The following is a 17,569-nucleotide window of genomic DNA, read 5'->3' as shown; positions in this document are numbered from 1 at the left end:
ACATCAATCAAGCACAACATAGTAGCCTTTCTCGACGAAAAGGCAAGCCATGGGAAAGACTTTGCAACAATGATCAAATTCCTGAAACGGTCCAGGATTCACGGACCTATCTCAAGGGTAGTAGAAACCATTATGTCAATTCAACAGGAATTCTGGAGGAATGCCTCGCACGACAAAACTGTTGTGCCGTCGGTAATTCGCTCCAATGTTAGAGGGCACGGAATTGTTGTATCTGCCCAAATCCTCAGGGAAGTCTGTCGGTTTGCTGATGCTGATTCAGATCCTACTGGGTTACATCCTGCTGGAACCAGAGGATGTTTTGCAAGAATGAAGTACGATGGTGACCTGAATTCCGGTCTACTCCATAAAGCCAATCTGTGTCCAGAGTTCAAATATCTGGCACACGTGGTGATGCACTGGTTAGGGCCTCAAAGAACAAGTTTTGACAAATTGAGGGAAAGCATGCAGTTCACAATGGATGCATTAGTGATGAACCGCCCCTACAACTTCTCGCAGATGACCTTCAGCCATATGGCGAGAAATTTCTACAGTACCCGAGATTTGTGCAAATGATCGTCGATAGTCAAGCTCCGGGTCTACTGAAAGAAAATGAGGGTGATGTGGTGAAACTGGACCACATGAAGAATGAAACCCTCAACCGTTTAAAATCTTACAAGGATCGCCCCACAAGACCACCACACAAACGGTGTTTTGGGCACGTGACAAATCCGTCTTACAAGGCTCCTCCGAAGAGGAAGTGGAGGAATGCTGCCAGTGATTCAGAAGTCGAGAACTTACCTTATCAGAAAACCAGCGACGAATCTGACACTGAGGAGGAAGCGGTACCGGCAGACACCAGAACAGATGCCGAAAAAGAGGCTGATTCATTCTTTAACGTTGAGGTTCTGGATGCTGGTGATGAAGCAAGTGCATCGGATGTGCACTTTGCTGGTGAGGTTAGGGCTGAGGATGTTGCGGGCGAAGAAAGGCCTGCGAAGAGACAAAAGAAGAAGGTTACAAGGAAGTATCGGAGTTTATTTTCTGATCCCCCACGTCCTCAAATGTTACAATCAGTTGGGACTTCGTCTGCTGCTCCTCCCGCTCAACAAGCACCGCCACCAACACAGCAACCAGCACCACAATCAGCACCACAACCGACTACTCAACCTCAACCTGAAATGTCTATACCTCCTCAGGTTGCAACAGAAATAGCTGATCTTCACAAGGCTATGATGAAGATGTTCATGTTCAAGACTGAGCAAGAAGAGCTGAATAGACGGCAAGAAGAGCAGAATAGACGGCAAGAAGAGCAAAATAGACTGAGAGATGAGCAGATTGCCCAACTTCGAGCCGAAAACGACATGCTCAGAATTGAAAACAGTCAGCTGAATGCGACTGTCGCTGATCAGGGCTCTTCTATCAAGGAACTAAGAGAGTCAAATCTAAGCCTTGAGGCGAAAGTAACCGAATTGAAAGGAGATGTTCTACGTTTGGAAGGTCCATCAAATGTTGATGTGGACACAGACGAACTTGACTCTTCAGATGATGGAGGTGAAGGTGATGATGATCCGTTTAATGTCCAACCGCTGCAATCAAAAACTGCAGCAGAATTTTTCACGTTTCTACTGGACAATCCAAATGAGCAGCGAAACTTCGCAAGTGGAGACTTGGAAGAAGGTGAAATTTCTCATAATTTCACAGAAGAAGAATTGGAACAAATGTTTGAATTATCCAACGTAGAAACAGGCAAGTATCTGGCTTTGCCTCCAACAGAACAAATGTCTTCTTCTGCTGCTACACCTGATTCATCATCATCAACGGCCACTGATCCCTCACACGTTGATCCCTCTCAATTTGATGAAGTTGAAATGGAAGACTTGTCAAAGGAAGAGTATCCTGAATACTATACGTCTCAAAATGACGATCTTCCTAACTCTGCAAGTTTCTTCCAAAATGTAACAGAGGAGGAAATACAGAAGAAGGCTGACGAAAGGTCAAACAATATGGAACAGCCTTCTGAAGCGGATCAAGCCGATTTTTTAGAGAAAACCGAGGAATGCAAGAAAGCATTCAATGCTATTCTTGAGAAGATTAGATCCAGACGAAAAGCGAAGCCGACCATTCCTCATACAACGTCATATAAGATGAAGGGTCGCAGAACTTCAGGAGAAATTATCGCTTGGGCATGTCTGAAGGATCTTAACTGCGTAGCTGTCAAGAGAGAAAGGGGGGTTGAATACTTTCAACGTATTACTGATTTGAAGACCCTTCCTACTTATGATCTGAACCGTCTGAATTATCTTGATATGCTATACGCCAACTCATCTCCATTTGCCACGTATTTTCAGAGTGTATTGCGAAAAGAGTACAACACAAAATGGAAGATGATCACACCACAAAGGCCGAAGAGATATATAAGCAAAAAGGAGATCGATCCGATCACCAACAGGCCAAAAGTTATTTTGAAGTACATGCCACCACTCACAATGAAGAAGATTCCTCTTAGAAAGATGAAGCAGGACTTCTACAAATCATTCAGGCATTGGTACTATGATGGAAGACTGCATGAGGCAGTTATTGTGCTCAATGACTATGGTAACTGGAGCACTATTCGTATTTTTGATCCAATGTGGCTCACAAATTTGTCAAAGGAGGATGTCTATACGTTGTACAAGACAGAGATTCTTTATGCTCCTGAAGACATAGAGCAAGCGTTAACGTACAGAAATGTCATTAGGATTTGTTTTGCCTATGACATACATGCAGGATCAAATTGGAAAGAACAACAGAAGAAGTATGCCCAAGAAACTAAAGATTAATTGTCATGTCTTTCGTTTATCTTGTTTCTTGTTGTAATTCAAAGTTAAATCTTCTGATTGTAATTGTTTTGAATTGACTGAAATATGATTTGGAATATTGTGATAGATTATGCTTTAATGTCAATTTTACAAATCTAATACAATTGTGCTTAATGTTAATCCAAAATTCCAATTGACAACGTCTCAGGATATGCGGAACCTATGGTAAGTCTGACTGACTGTACCATTTGATCAAGAGAGAACTCCATGAAGGTAGGAGTTTGTGGTTGCAACGTTTGCACCACTAGTTTTGAGAAAAGAGAGAGTGAGATAACTCCAAGGGGGAGTTACGATCGAGCAAGAGAACTCGATTGGTTACAGGCAAATAGAACTGGCTCCAAGGGGGAGTTTGTTAGGACATGAAATGTCACATGTATGTCCCCAGTTCTATCAGGTTGGTTCAACATGAAACCAACGATCGTGAAACCAAGTTAACGTACTGAAAATGTCAAACGAAGCTGATTCGATCGAATCAGTGACTGATTCGATCGAACCAGATCTCATTCGATCGAACCAGATCTCATTCGATCGAATGAGTATCTCATTCGACCGAATGTGTCTTCGGTATATAAACGTTACTTGGGAAATTTCACATGCAGAGAACAGATTACACACTCACGAACCAGCAGCCTACAGAAACTCTCTCCACTGTTCTTCGTGTTCTTGGTCGTTTCCTCCAATCCTAGGCGTCAAACCCCTTTAGGAATCGTACCTACGTGCCCGTTGATCACCACCGAATCGCCGTGTTAGAGGATTCCGCACTCTAACACGTTGCCCCGTGAATCGTTGGGAAACCGAGTCCCGAATCGGTCCTACACTTGGTTGTTTTAAGACCTACCAATGCACCAATGAAATTAAGTACACAGTCTTTTAAGCTTACTTTTTGCTAGACTTGGGGTCAAGATAATCAATGTACTATCATTTTCTCTTTTGCTTCATAAACTCAAAATTTTGAGGAGCATAAAAACAAAAATAAAGATAAACTTAATCGCCCCAGTTAACGTAAGTCTATAAATAAATGGTTGTTCTATCAATTCAACAAATGAATAATAGGACCAAGACATGCAAGCATGCTTCACAAACTTAAATAACCGACATAATTTTCAGCGAGAAAATAATCTAAAAACGCATAACGAACGCCCCAACTATTTTCCATTATCAGGTAAATGGCTAACCTGATCATTTACAAGTAAATGTCAGGACCAAACATATACACGTACATGCCCTTCAAATGTAGATAATTGACATAATTTTCAGCAAACGCATGCAAAAATCTTTTTGGTTTTTCTCTATACATACTTTAAAAACACAATATTTTTGTCTTTTTCAATTTTCTTATAAACAAAATAAACTTCACAGTCGATTACTACACAACCAAGGTTAGAGGAACAATTTAGCTTAACACAAACTAGATCAACTAACCGCTCACAAACCCAAACCCGACAAGAACCGAACTTGCTCTCATGCAATCCTAATTCTAGCATGCAAAGGCTAAGAGATGACGTTACTTCTTATCACATCTCGGTCTCTAAGTAAAGACTTAAACATGCAACTATTAATCAAAACCAATTCAACTAATCGAATAACGAGATTATGAGATAATATCAATAATATGGCATCCACTAAACACAACCTAATTCATCATGTAACCAAACTTTCAATAGCAATTCAAGTTATATTAACCAAACAATCCATTCAACTCATCAAAACCGAACAGTAATCATCAAACCTAGGTAGAACTAAGAAGTTTAGCCAAGCATAATTTTTGGACAGCAGCATATACTTAATAAAACAACCATGTTACTCATCCAGATCATAAGAAAAATCAATCCACAATCAAGTATAATCAAGAACAACTTAATCTTTAACTCAATTTCAAAAGAAATTTAATTTCAAGATAAAAAACAAGAGAATTATGAAACATAAACCAAACCAAAGTATACATGGATGTAGTATGATGATATTGGTTGTCCTTGGAAGCTTAACACACTTGAAAAACCTTCTACTCTTGGATGCAACTTTTCTTATTCCTCTTCCTTGAATCTGCCGATCGGAATAAACAATAGGGTTTATATTATTATATTTTTCTTTGTTGCTGTTGCGATCGGAATTTTTTTGAGCTTTGGAGTTGATTTATTTTTTTTCTTTTCTACTCCTGGTCGCCACTTTTGACCAAACCTTCTTGATTATATATTTTTTTTCTTTTTCTTCTTTGTACTAAACAAACTTTATGTTTTCTTCTTTCTTTTCCAAGCTGTCGATTGGACAAGAGGGTGATTAGGTTTGGTTTTATTTTCTTCTTTCTTTCAGCCCTTATGCCTCACGGAATTTTGTTAGAGCTGCTAGGTTTTTTTTATTATTGTTATAATATGGTATAACACATGCAAGGCTTCACACGAATGGGCTCGGGTCAGGCTTTAACTTGGTTCTTCAAGATTTGAGCGTAACAGGCCTTTATGTCTTGCAAAAACTCGGTTCTTTTCTTTATTAGAAACCCGCAACCTACGAAAGATATAATTATGTAAGATCATGCTAAAACAAGTTAAGGAACATTAAATATTTGATATAAATACATTTAAAATGATTATAAAATGTGCGGAAAACAAGTTTGTTTTACAACACATCAAACATCCCCACACTTAAGACTTTTTCGTCCCTGAAAAAGAAATCTACAGAGGATCATAACCAAGTGAAAACAACAAACTCCCAGATTATTTAATATTGTTAAAATAATAGAAACAGCTTGACATATAGACCGCGATTGCCGGTATATTTGTCCACTTTAAACCCAGCCACCAACCAATCAAGCCCCCAATTGCATTAAGCGTTTTAAGTTCAAGAGCAACGGCTACACCTACCCCATCTCAGACAAAGAGAGCTGGAAAAACTAGAGTCGAAAAAAACTGGTTCGACAAATCACTATAAGCCAAGGACTCATTGATGGAACTAAGTAGATGCACTCGGTGAAATTTGATGGATGGATGGTCATGTGGAGGCTGTACGAGCTATTCCTAAATATTATTGGACTTTGTCCTATAATTCCCTAATTTGATATTTATTGACTAAGAACCTCGAGCCCTAATTGCGATAACCTCAGAGTCACTATCCCCTTAGCAACGCGTAAACTCTCAGCCCCGTCTAGTATGTGCATCTTTGGCCTCTTTTACTATTTTTGGATTCTTTTTGCATCTTTTATTTGTACTTTCTTTTCTATATTTTTTTTCATGCTTTCGCAATATTTTTTTTTCCTAAATAAGTATAACTATTTTCTAAGCTCGTAAAGAGATGGACATTGTGGTGGTGTGCTGGTTTGAATGCATCTAAGTCTTACCATCTCAATTTTATTAGATTATTGTAATCCTCCCTAAGCATCGAAATTCGGTTTCACCGTTTCTCAAATTATTAGGCATATTAAATATGCTAAAGAAGACTATCAAAGCTAGTTGGGCCTACCGACACATCCCAAAAGTTACAAGATCTTGTTAACACAACGATAATAATATCATTTCCTGCTTAACGTAGAACAAAAACAAATTTCAAAGGACATTTTTAAAAACAAAATTTTAACTTTTTTTAAAAAAATTCGGTGCCCCCAGTCACTTTCAGTTTTCGGGTAAATGGATTGTAAACACGTAATAATCGTATAGATATAATCAATATAGATAATCAGATTAGATCTAATACCTTAGGATCTAGTTTATGATATGATTTTAATTATATATATTAGTAATTGTAATAGGTATATCAGTAATACTTTAGTGAAGATTTGATCGAGAGAGGATTTCAGCAGCAGTTCGGTATAATTAAACTCAAAAACTTAAATTATGTGGGCATGAAAAGCCCTTAAATAGACGATGGAGACCAATTCGTTACACATCCCGTAACGAATTGGCTCCAGTTCGTTAACTTACAACATACAAAAGAAAGTATAACGAATAACTAATTCGTTATGCCCCCATTCGTCAACATTCCATGACGAATGGGAACATACATAACGAATTACAGTCCATTCGTTAAACATCCTTAACGAATTAGCCTATACATTAACGAACTAACTATTTTTCCATAAATACCCTTACATTATAATAATAATAATAAATTACAACCGATAAATCACAAAGACTCGAGACAACAAAACCATGCACTAACAAACTCCCCCTCGTCTTGAGCTCTTTGTCTTTAAATTACTTGAAGCACTTTCTCTGCCAATCTCGACAACTATAAATCCCGAACTCGTAACATACACGTACGACACGCTGGAACTACATAGCTTGGTTGTAGTCTTCATGGCGCTCTATCAAAATCTTGTTCTTGAACAGCACATCATTGTCCATTTCAGATAAGTTAACGAGCCACATCGGGTCGATAACTCTAACTGGTCTTCAAGCCTTTACCCAGTACAATGACGGCCTCACCGGTATGATTGTCATATTACCAACTATTAAACGTTAGGTGAAGACCCTGTGGAACTGTCTTCACCGGTACGTACTTCATCGTCTTCGGAGGTTTCCTTTAAGCACGAGTTTCCTCCATCCAGTACGAGGATCAATCTCGTCAATACGTTTATGGATAGAATCTATGGCTTAAAGAATTTAAAACCATGTTTTACCTTGAAAAGTAAATGTTGGTGAAACCATTCTGCTTGATGATTTCCACCGCAATTAATGAAAGGACGACTCGCGAGGGTACGAATATCCCAACGCGGTAGTGAGGGAACGTCATTGATATTCTAATAATATTGAATGTCGTTCTCCCACTTGACGATACAGACCTTTAACTCAGAATCATTTAGTCAGGAAATGATATCACCTTTCACAGTCGATACGAATTTGAATGTTGTATTTTGATTAACTTTAGCACGTGCGATTGCGTCCAGTTTCTGTTCTTCGTTAACGTACTTGTACGCCTCAATAATTTTCCGAGCCCGTTTGATCCGGTACTTGAACCAACCCAGAATATCAGCCTCAGTCGGATCAGCATCACGTTCCAACATCTTGGCTTTATTCTTCGAAACCTTCCCCGTATGATCTTCAACAGTTTTGATGTTTTCTTCTGTAAAGGTAGGACACCTTGATCAACATTAAATCGTTGATAAAGATCGGGGTATTCCTTTTCTGTCACATCTTCAATCTCTATCTCCTCATCTTCATAAATAAACAACATATTCATATGAGGAACAGTCGTGTCAAGTAACACTTCCTCGTCGTTTACCACCTCTACGTCCTCCTCTACTTCCAAAGCATCCAGTTCCTCATCATTCAGTCCCAACAGTAAAGCAATCTATTCACGCGTTAGGGACTGATCAACGAACTGACCTTCTTCGATCTCATCAAGGATGGCAGAACTCATCACTATGCCCTTCTTGAAATCCATGAACAGAATGGTGTTGGCTTTGACCGACTCTATTGGTTAAGCTTCTTTCGAGTCATGATAAACCACCAGTTGTTTATCATTGCCTCCACCTCCGCTTGTACCAGCACCAGAGGATAAGCCTTGAGCTTGTTTCGGCTCACTGTCTCCAGCACCTGAAGCGTCAGGATCATCATCGTCGTTCTTCAGCTTCTTTAGTTCATAATCTTTGCACGTAAGCTGAAAAACGAGATCCTCTTGTTCTTTAATCTTCACCCCCTGAGCCGTGACAATCTCACGAAGCTCTTTTGTCTCTTTTTGAAAACAAGAGACAAACCCCATCATACGCCTTTGATTAATTGACGATCGGCTGCCATTTGATTCTCATATAGATGAATCAAACTCAAGGGCATGTTCATTTGATTTTCCGGGGGCAAAGCATTAAATGACTGAGGTACCGGCTGCACAGGACCTTGAGGACGACTAATTCTTATAAATGAGACATCCATAGGAAGAGTCGGCATCATGGTCGGTGTTGGTGGAATCACCGAAGTAACAGCAGTAGACCTTGGTATCGAAAATAAAACATATTGAGGAATCATACCAAGCCTAGGATCTGACGTAAGCGTAGTCGTCAACACCTTGACCATCATCGCCGTTGGTCAACACCTTGACCATCATCGCCATCATCATCTCCATCATCACCACCTTCGTTCCCACCTGGAGCCACTTCACGTTCGCAATCCGAATCATCGTGGATCCAACGATCATCAGAAGGACATGCATACACCGGATTTGATAGATGACCAATCAAACGTTTGGTCCTTGGCGTCTCTTGTCGATACTGCTTCATCCTCTTTAATGTATCAGCAGTCATAGGATCCAACTTCAGCACGCCGTTTCAAAGCGTCGAATCAATCTCAAATCTTGAATCAAATCTTGAACGAGCAACTGGATGAAACGTGAATACATAAGGAATTTATTGCACGTCGGTTTTTGACCAAGCAGTTTTCCTTGAGATGATAGATGATCATCTCCGAGAAATCGAATAGCTTGTTCAAAATCAAGGCGATGAATGCAGATTGTAACATGGTTCGACATTCGTCGTATCCACCATTACGTCCCCCAAGGCTATGAATAAGCACTTGTAATAAATACTTGTACGTGGGGCACAAGTTAGCCTTGTGGTACATGGAACGATCGAGAGCACCCGCATAGAACACACAACTGAACAATCCCCGGAACAACCACTTATAGTATTCACATGGGTTATCCATGTTGACATCAAACCACAGCACTCGTCGTATAACCTTAGTTGTAATTACGACTGGCTTCTTGTTCACCTCGGCGACTATTTGGTGTAAAGGCATATCTTATACGAGATCAACATGTAAAGGCTAGTATATCATGAAACAAGTCTTCGTCAGGAAAATTCGTTCCAAAAAAAGCACAAATATTATGCTTCTTGTCAAACGGCAACAGTGGAGGTTCCGGCTCTTGTGGTTGTTGTACTGGTTGTTGCTCAGCCATTGGAACTTCCTGGACAACTTCATCAGCCATAACTGAAAATAAATAAACCCGAGATTTAGTAAAAACGAACGATCAAATAATGTGATTTTTTTGTTAAAATTAATTTTGTATTTTCAAAATAAGTCCAAGTGTGATTCGTTAAAAATTCTTGACTAATTCGTTAGGTACTTCATTATAACGAATTGCTTAATTCGTTATCTATGCAAGACCATGATGTAAGTCCCGAATCTGGATCACTACAATTATGATATCAATATAACAAGTATAGGTGCGGAATACCCATACGTGGTGATTCAAGAACACGAGTTAACAAGTAGGGTAACACGGAATTGCTTCAAAACACACGTATATTAGAAATACGTCGAGTACTTAAGCACTTACAAAACACAATCACAATGACTAGGAATGAACAACACTCTAGTTCTGCTCACTCTCTGCTCTCATGAACAACTCTAAACCCTATACACATATTCTCTATATATAGGGAAGCTAACAACCAAGCCCAAGTAAAGCCCAAAGCCCACCGAGATCCTTTAAGGATCTCGGTTTACATGTATCACATACAACCATAACCAATTAACTAGAACTAAGTACAAACCACCAAATATGGACCCAACAATCTCCCCCTTGGTTTGTAGCTTAGTTATTGTTTATTTCACTCCTGACTAGCCTAACCGAAATCCATAGGGATTTCGGTATTGCACCAATGTAATTCTTCAACCCGTCTTCGTTTGCATCACTTTAGTCTTGATCATGTCGTGGCCTTTTGATATGCGTCAGTCTAACCAATTTATGACCCAATAATCTCTCCCTTAGACTGATGCTTTCAAGATCTTCAGAATCTTTCCTAGAACATAATCAGCAACTTCAGCATCTGCATCTGTTAATATCACAATAACGAGCCTGAATTCATCCAAGGCTTTGATACCAATTGTAAGTCCCGAATCTGGATCACTACAATTATGATATCAATAAAACGAATATTAGTCCAAAATACCAACACTCGGTGATTCAAGAACACGAGTAAGCACACGGAACTAACACAAGTTTGCTTCAAAACTCACGTATATTAAGAATACGTCGGGTGCTTAAGCACTTACAATACACGATCACAATGACTAGGAATGAAAAACAATCTAGTTCTGCTCACTCTCTGCTCTCGTGAACAACTCTAAACCCTATACACATATTCTCTATATATAGGAAAGCTAACAACCATGCCCAAGTTAAGCCCAAAGCCCACCGAGATCCTTTAAGGATCTCGGTTTACATATATCACATACAACCATAACCAATTAACTAGAACTAAGTACAAACCACCAAATATGGACCCAAGATATGAATTACGCATAACGAATCACCCCCAAAAAAATAACGTGTTAGTGCACGAAATTGTTGTCCGTAGCATTCGAATAATGTATACATAGTCTAGATTGTTTGTTTATTGTAAAATGGCCATTCGCTTTGGATTGTATAGCGAATGGGTCCATTCGTTAGTAATCTAGGCTAGTTAGTTAAGTTTATAAGCCCATTCGTTATGTAATATAACGAATGAAGGTTGGTTCGTTAAGTTATCATCATTCGTTATGGAATCATAACGAATGGAGTCTAATTCGTGTATGAAGATATAACGAATTGGACATAAGTTAACGAACTGGTGCTTTGGCCTATAAATAGGCATATCCATGCTCATTTGTAGGTGTACATATTTAGAGAGAGATCTAGATCTAAATTATGCTCTCCATAAGTTATTTCCATCCACCATAATGTATTCATCCATATTTATCAATAAAGTAATAATTTAACGTTTAGATCTTGTATATAATCGATGTATCGTATTAGCGGCTAGATCCGTAACGGCGGGAAAATTTTCTTGCGCAAATTTTTTCCTGAATGCTCCTCGTAAGTGAGATTTCATTTTTTAAAATTTTGGCGTTAATATTTATTTTTCGAAAAATTTCGATGAATTTTTGGCGGAAAATCGGAAAAATTTTCTTAATAGAAAATTTTCTAGGATGTTCCTAATGTATTGGAGACTCTTCGTGCAAATTTTGGTAATATATTTTCCGGCTGACTGTTTATGCGTTTCGGCTGGCCGAGAGGAAGATCTCGTGTAATTTAAGGAGTAGTGTGTTTGTTTGTGAACTTTGAAGATTATTTAAGACCTTGCCGAATTTGTCAAGAAAAGGGGGAGATAATACTTTCATTTGAGATTATTAGGCTTGTATCTTCCTACATTTGCAAGGTTTCTTAAAAAATTACTGCAATTCGGGTGGTAATTCATGCTAGTAAAGCTACGTTTAACTGAGTTCAAGACTGCAGTTGTTTTTCAATTGGTGATTGATTTTTTCAAGATTGAAACGTGACTATGTGGGATACGAGTGTCTGTCTGTTTACTTCTTTCTGAGGGACTTTGATCCTGACTATGTTGGCTACGAGTATATGGCGGATTACTTCTATTGAGGGGGACGATTCTCGAATGGGTTGATCTTATTGAAGAACATACGAGTCTTGTCATTAGATTGAAGAATTTGATCATTTGGGGTTTATTAACGGAGGTTGGAACTCTGAATCATATGCCCAAACATTAGTGCATCCTTGCGAATGAGATGTGGAAGAGCTTCAAAGAGTATATTTGGATACTCTTTATCAAGAGAGGGAAAACCGAAGTGAAAGATGTTGAATGATCGAGTTGTTCATGAAGATGTGTGACGAGGTTAAACGTAAAGATATGTTTTCTTTACCGGTGCTGACAGATAGTTGATGACTTTCTGCTGATTGTTAAAAGATTGAACCATATCATACGCCAGTGGATGATTGGGATGATCTCCAAGAGTTGCTCACTTTGAGGGGGGGATCTAATATGAGAAGCTACAAGTTATTGGTTTGCTAAAAAAGATTTAAAGATTGTTTGTCTGCACAAGCCCGAAAATCATCAGTCAAGGGGGAGTCTGTTAGTGCACGGTTTGTGACTGGTGATTTGCAGTTAAAGTATTCAAGATTAAATTATTCGATAGCTACGGAAAAGGGGGTGTCTGTTAGTGCACGAAATTGTTGTCCGTAGCATTCGAATAATGTATACATAGTCTAGATTGTTTGTTTATTGTAAAATGGCCATTCGCTATGGATTGTATAGCGAATGGGTCCATTCGTTAGTAATCTAGGCTAGTTAGTTAAGTTTATAAGCCCATTCGTTATGTAATATAACGAATGAAGGTCGGTTCGTTAAGTTATCAGCATTCGTTATGGATTCATAACGAATGGAGTCTAATTCGTTTATGAAGATATAACGAATTAGACATAAGGTAACGAACTGGTAATTTAGCCTATAAATAGGCATATCCATGCTCATTTCTAGGTGTACATATTTAGAGAGAGATCTAGATCTAAATTATGCTCTCCATAAGTTATTTCCATCCACCATAATGTATTCTTTACATATTTATCAATAAAGTAATAATTTAACGTTTAGATCTTATACATAATCGATGTATCGTATTAGCGGATAGATCCATATCGGGATCCTACATAACGAATTAAAGAACGAATGAGATGTAATTCGTTATCAAAATTATGAAGGAGTTGATTCGTTATCCGATGCATAATGAATTGGACACGAAAGAGGGTCCATTCGTTAATTTATAATGAATGGTCATCAATAATTTACAGCTTTGACTAACAGGAGTCAAAGTCAAAATTGAGATGAACACTGAAAGTCAAATATGCAACCCGGAATCAATTACACCATGTAACACGGTGTAATGATTTATATAATACACTAGTCATCTCGGAAACACATCGATAATCGTTGTAGAATACCCATGATGATTAAATTTGAGTATAGCTTAGTTTAATGAAGGTTTATTTTATAGGTTAATGCCGACATCAAAATCAATCCCATGACCCTCTAACTGGCCATGCATTTCAACGAAAAGTAGTACCTTTTGATCATCTATATCTAAACGTTTCTAATTGATGCTCAAAATAGGGTTTTGTGAAGGTCGGTTTTTCTGAAAAATTTGGGCAGAGTTTCGCTTAAGGAAGAAGAAAGGTTTTTGAATGAATGAGTTGAATCGTTCTCAACTGTTCTGTGACATTCGTGACAAAACGAGGTATACTATATTCACTACGTAGCAAGTAAACGATAAATCGGTTAATTCGTAGTGCTTAAACGAGTAACCGACCGATACTAATTATGACCCGTATACATACTGAGGGGTTATATACGAGTTATATATATGTTATAGAGGCTAACATATTAATATTTAGGCCCCAGTACATTTAAAACTCTTTAAACGAAAAAGGTTTCGTTTATCGATACGCTATAAGCTTAAACGCAATCGTTAATATCAAAACGAGCATTGTAGCATCCGTTAAGCCGAAAAAGATTTATAAAACACTTATATGACATGTTCTAAGCAATCCGTGAATATATTTTTGAATTTTACAACGAGTCAGTACGTTTTTCTTATTTTACAAAACTAGGCTGAAAAACACTCGTTTTCGCGCTGGTTTTCGCACTCGAACCAGTTTTCTTGCGAAAAACTGAACCCGAACTAAATTTTGGACCGACTTTTACGCGTGGCATGAAAACCGAGGCACCATTGAGCCAAAAAGAGGCCCAATGGGCCCTTATATCCTTGCGGCCGCCAAAGGGGACAGCCCACCCCCTTCTAGTATCTTTTATATAAAAAAATATTAAGAAGATATTTTTAAAGAAAAATTTCCAGAGATCAGCAGACATATTCTTCTTCATCAAATTTCATCAAAACCCTAAGGTACTTAGTGATTTTTCCTTGATTTTTAACCATGATTAACATAGTTTAACCATGAAAAATTAATCCTTGATTAGTTTTAAACATGTTTAACCATCCAAAAATCATAAAAATCAAGTAAAATCATGTTTTGATGTTAAACATGTTTAAAAACCAGGAACATATACTTTTTGGTCAAAAACGCGGATTAGTACATGAATTCAACGTTTTTACGGTTTGAAAGTTCGGTTTGAACCCAAAACCGAAACCCTAATTATCAAGGCTGTCACATGGATGATTTATGCTTGATTTGATGTTATATGATATGTAGATACACTGAGTTTGCAACCCGAGACCCGGATAGTCGTTTAAGCTAGCAAAACTCATCGAAAACCGACAAGGTAAACCCGTAACACTCGTTTAAGGGCTGCTTAGTATTAGGTTGTGACGTGCTTGTTGTTAGCTTGTGAAACTTTTCAGGGACATTAGAGATCATATAAATGAGTCCCTGTTCAAATTTGGTAATTTTTTGATAAACGGAGATAATTTGGTGAATTTATTTCCGTTTATGAGCGTTTAATTGTGAAAAATAGCTAAACATATTGAAAATTTATGAAACTTGGTTTTGGAGATTAATATGTGTTGGTAAGATCACTGGTAAAGTGTGGGGATCATTGGAAATGCCTAAGTATGGTTTGTGCAATTATGATTTAACCGATTCTTAACGGCCGAAAAACGCACAAAAAGGCATTTTGTCAAAAGAGTTAGGTTCTGGAGATTTTGCATGGGCTATTTAATATCATTCAGGCCATTTGTAAAAATTATCGGATTTTTCGGAGGTCGTTTGATATATACGGGCCATTTATTACACGATTATAACATATTAAATGAATTTTTATAAATATATAATTAATCATAAAATTTCTGAAAATATTTTTATTAAATTCTCCATTTCTTAATGTATTTTTAGAAAAATTTACATAATTTATATATAAGTACATATTTAGTTATGATTAATCAAAGATTTAAATTATAATTGTTTTAACGAAACCTGCAGTTTTGTGTTTAACGGACTGACTGGTATGTAAAAATGTCAAAAGTGGTCAAATATCATATTTTTGAATGATATTGATAAAAACGACCTTTTTACGAGAATTCCGGACAATTCAGGTGGATTGTGCGCGTTTTGTATAATCAAACCCATGTGAAAACGGAAACGAACCCTGCGATCAAACCAGATACCGAAACCTTAAAATTCTTTCATAAATCAAATCATTTTATCAATCAATATATTTACTTAAGTTTATGTGATCTTACCTAATCCCAAAATGTATAAACAATCAACTTGGCTAGGCTCGGGAAACGGTGAAACTGAGCCAAATCCAGTTTTAATCATTTCATAGTATACAACGTCACAATCTAAGACTATGGTCATGTTCTGGGACTAACAGCTATACCCAGATTATCTATACAGCCCGACTTAGCTTGAACACTGTACTAGTATTAACGATACGATACCGTTTATAGGAATCAGGCTATAAGCGAGGCACCTGACTTATTGATACATAATTTCCATGCGAACTACGATAAGGTGAGTTTCACGACCCCCACTTTCTAAACTATTTTACGAACTTTTGGGGTGAAAAGCATGTTTACATATACTTATATACTTGAAAACGTGTGATGATGTGGATTATCTAAGTACTAACACTTGACAAGTCCCCACAAACACAAGTGATTAACTTCGTGCCGGTGACGTGTGGATAGTACTATCGGTTTGACAAACCCAACTGACAAAGCCGGTGGGGTATGCCGGAACATGTTAACCCAGTTGCACATTGTCATTTTAACCTATTACATACTGCTATGTGGTGTTAGACATAGTACATACTTGGGGCAAAGTGGCTGTTAAATGCCAACGGGAGTGCATGGGCAGAGGTGGCCATGTGTTTTAGCTCGTTTAGGTTTCACTTGTGGCTTAGTATAATACATCATACACATACATGTATACATACACACTGTAAACTTTACAAACTCGTATACTGATTTCGTTGATACTCGTGAAACTTGAAACTCACCAACTAGACATAGTTGACCCGTTTTAACATGCTTTTCAGGTAAAGCGAAAGTGGAATGATTTGCTTATGTGCTTGGTGTTAGAAGGAGAGTTGAGTAGCTGTGAATAGACGCAAATATATAATATAAAAAGCTCGTAAACCGGTTATGTGATTCTCATCTAGTTTGTTAATATAGTACCAACCCATGTAATATGATGTAAATTAGTTTGTGAATTTCTTTATAAACAATGTTGTTGATACCAGTATGATCTGTTACAATCCCGTTTTACGCTTCCGCAACTACCTAGTCGGAGTGTGACAGAAGTTGGTATCAGAGCCATTGGTTATAAAGAATTAGGATGTCCCTTAGGATACCCTAAGATAACCGTAGGCTCGATTAACTCTGGGAATAAAATAATATTAAATAATATACGCTGATGATTCTCGTGATGAACGCGAATGGACAAGTGGGTTATTATGGTCCGGAACGTAATAACAGACTTGTTTGTACGAGGAAATTCGAGAAGAAGTCAATAAACAATCGAATAGGTAAAAACAGCAAGATATGTGTATAAAATATAATAATAAATAAATATCTGTGTATAAAAACGATTATTTGTGCTTATGTGTATAAATACCTACATGTATTTTACTATGATTAATATAGAAGGATATTATTCTTATTACTAACCATTGTGCAGGAATATGTCAAGATCTACTGATCGTTTATCTAATACCCTACCAACATGGTCTGAGGAGGAGGAGGAGGATCCAGAAGAGGAAACTGGGGAGGAATCAGAGGAAATGGAAGAAGGTTCAGATGCGGTAATTCCCCACGAGGTACCCTCAGGTCAACCCGACTTATCTGGTTACCGTTGTGACACCTATCCCCCTAGGGAATCCCCTAGGAATGTTGTAGGACAGGGAGCTACTAGTGCTTATCATTCACCGATTAGAGCACCTAGATCCACTACTCCACCCGTACAGCATACACCAGTACCCCCACTCACTATTAGAAACC

Source organism: Bidens hawaiensis, unplaced genomic scaffold (genome assembly GCF_021521415.1).
Source record: "Bidens hawaiensis isolate Kalapana, Puna unplaced genomic scaffold, B.hawaiensis_p1.1 tig00001369_1, whole genome shotgun sequence".
In the NCBI taxonomy this organism is placed as follows: domain Eukaryota; kingdom Viridiplantae; phylum Streptophyta; class Magnoliopsida; order Asterales; family Asteraceae; genus Bidens; species Bidens hawaiensis.
This window is presented reverse-complemented; position numbering follows the sequence as displayed.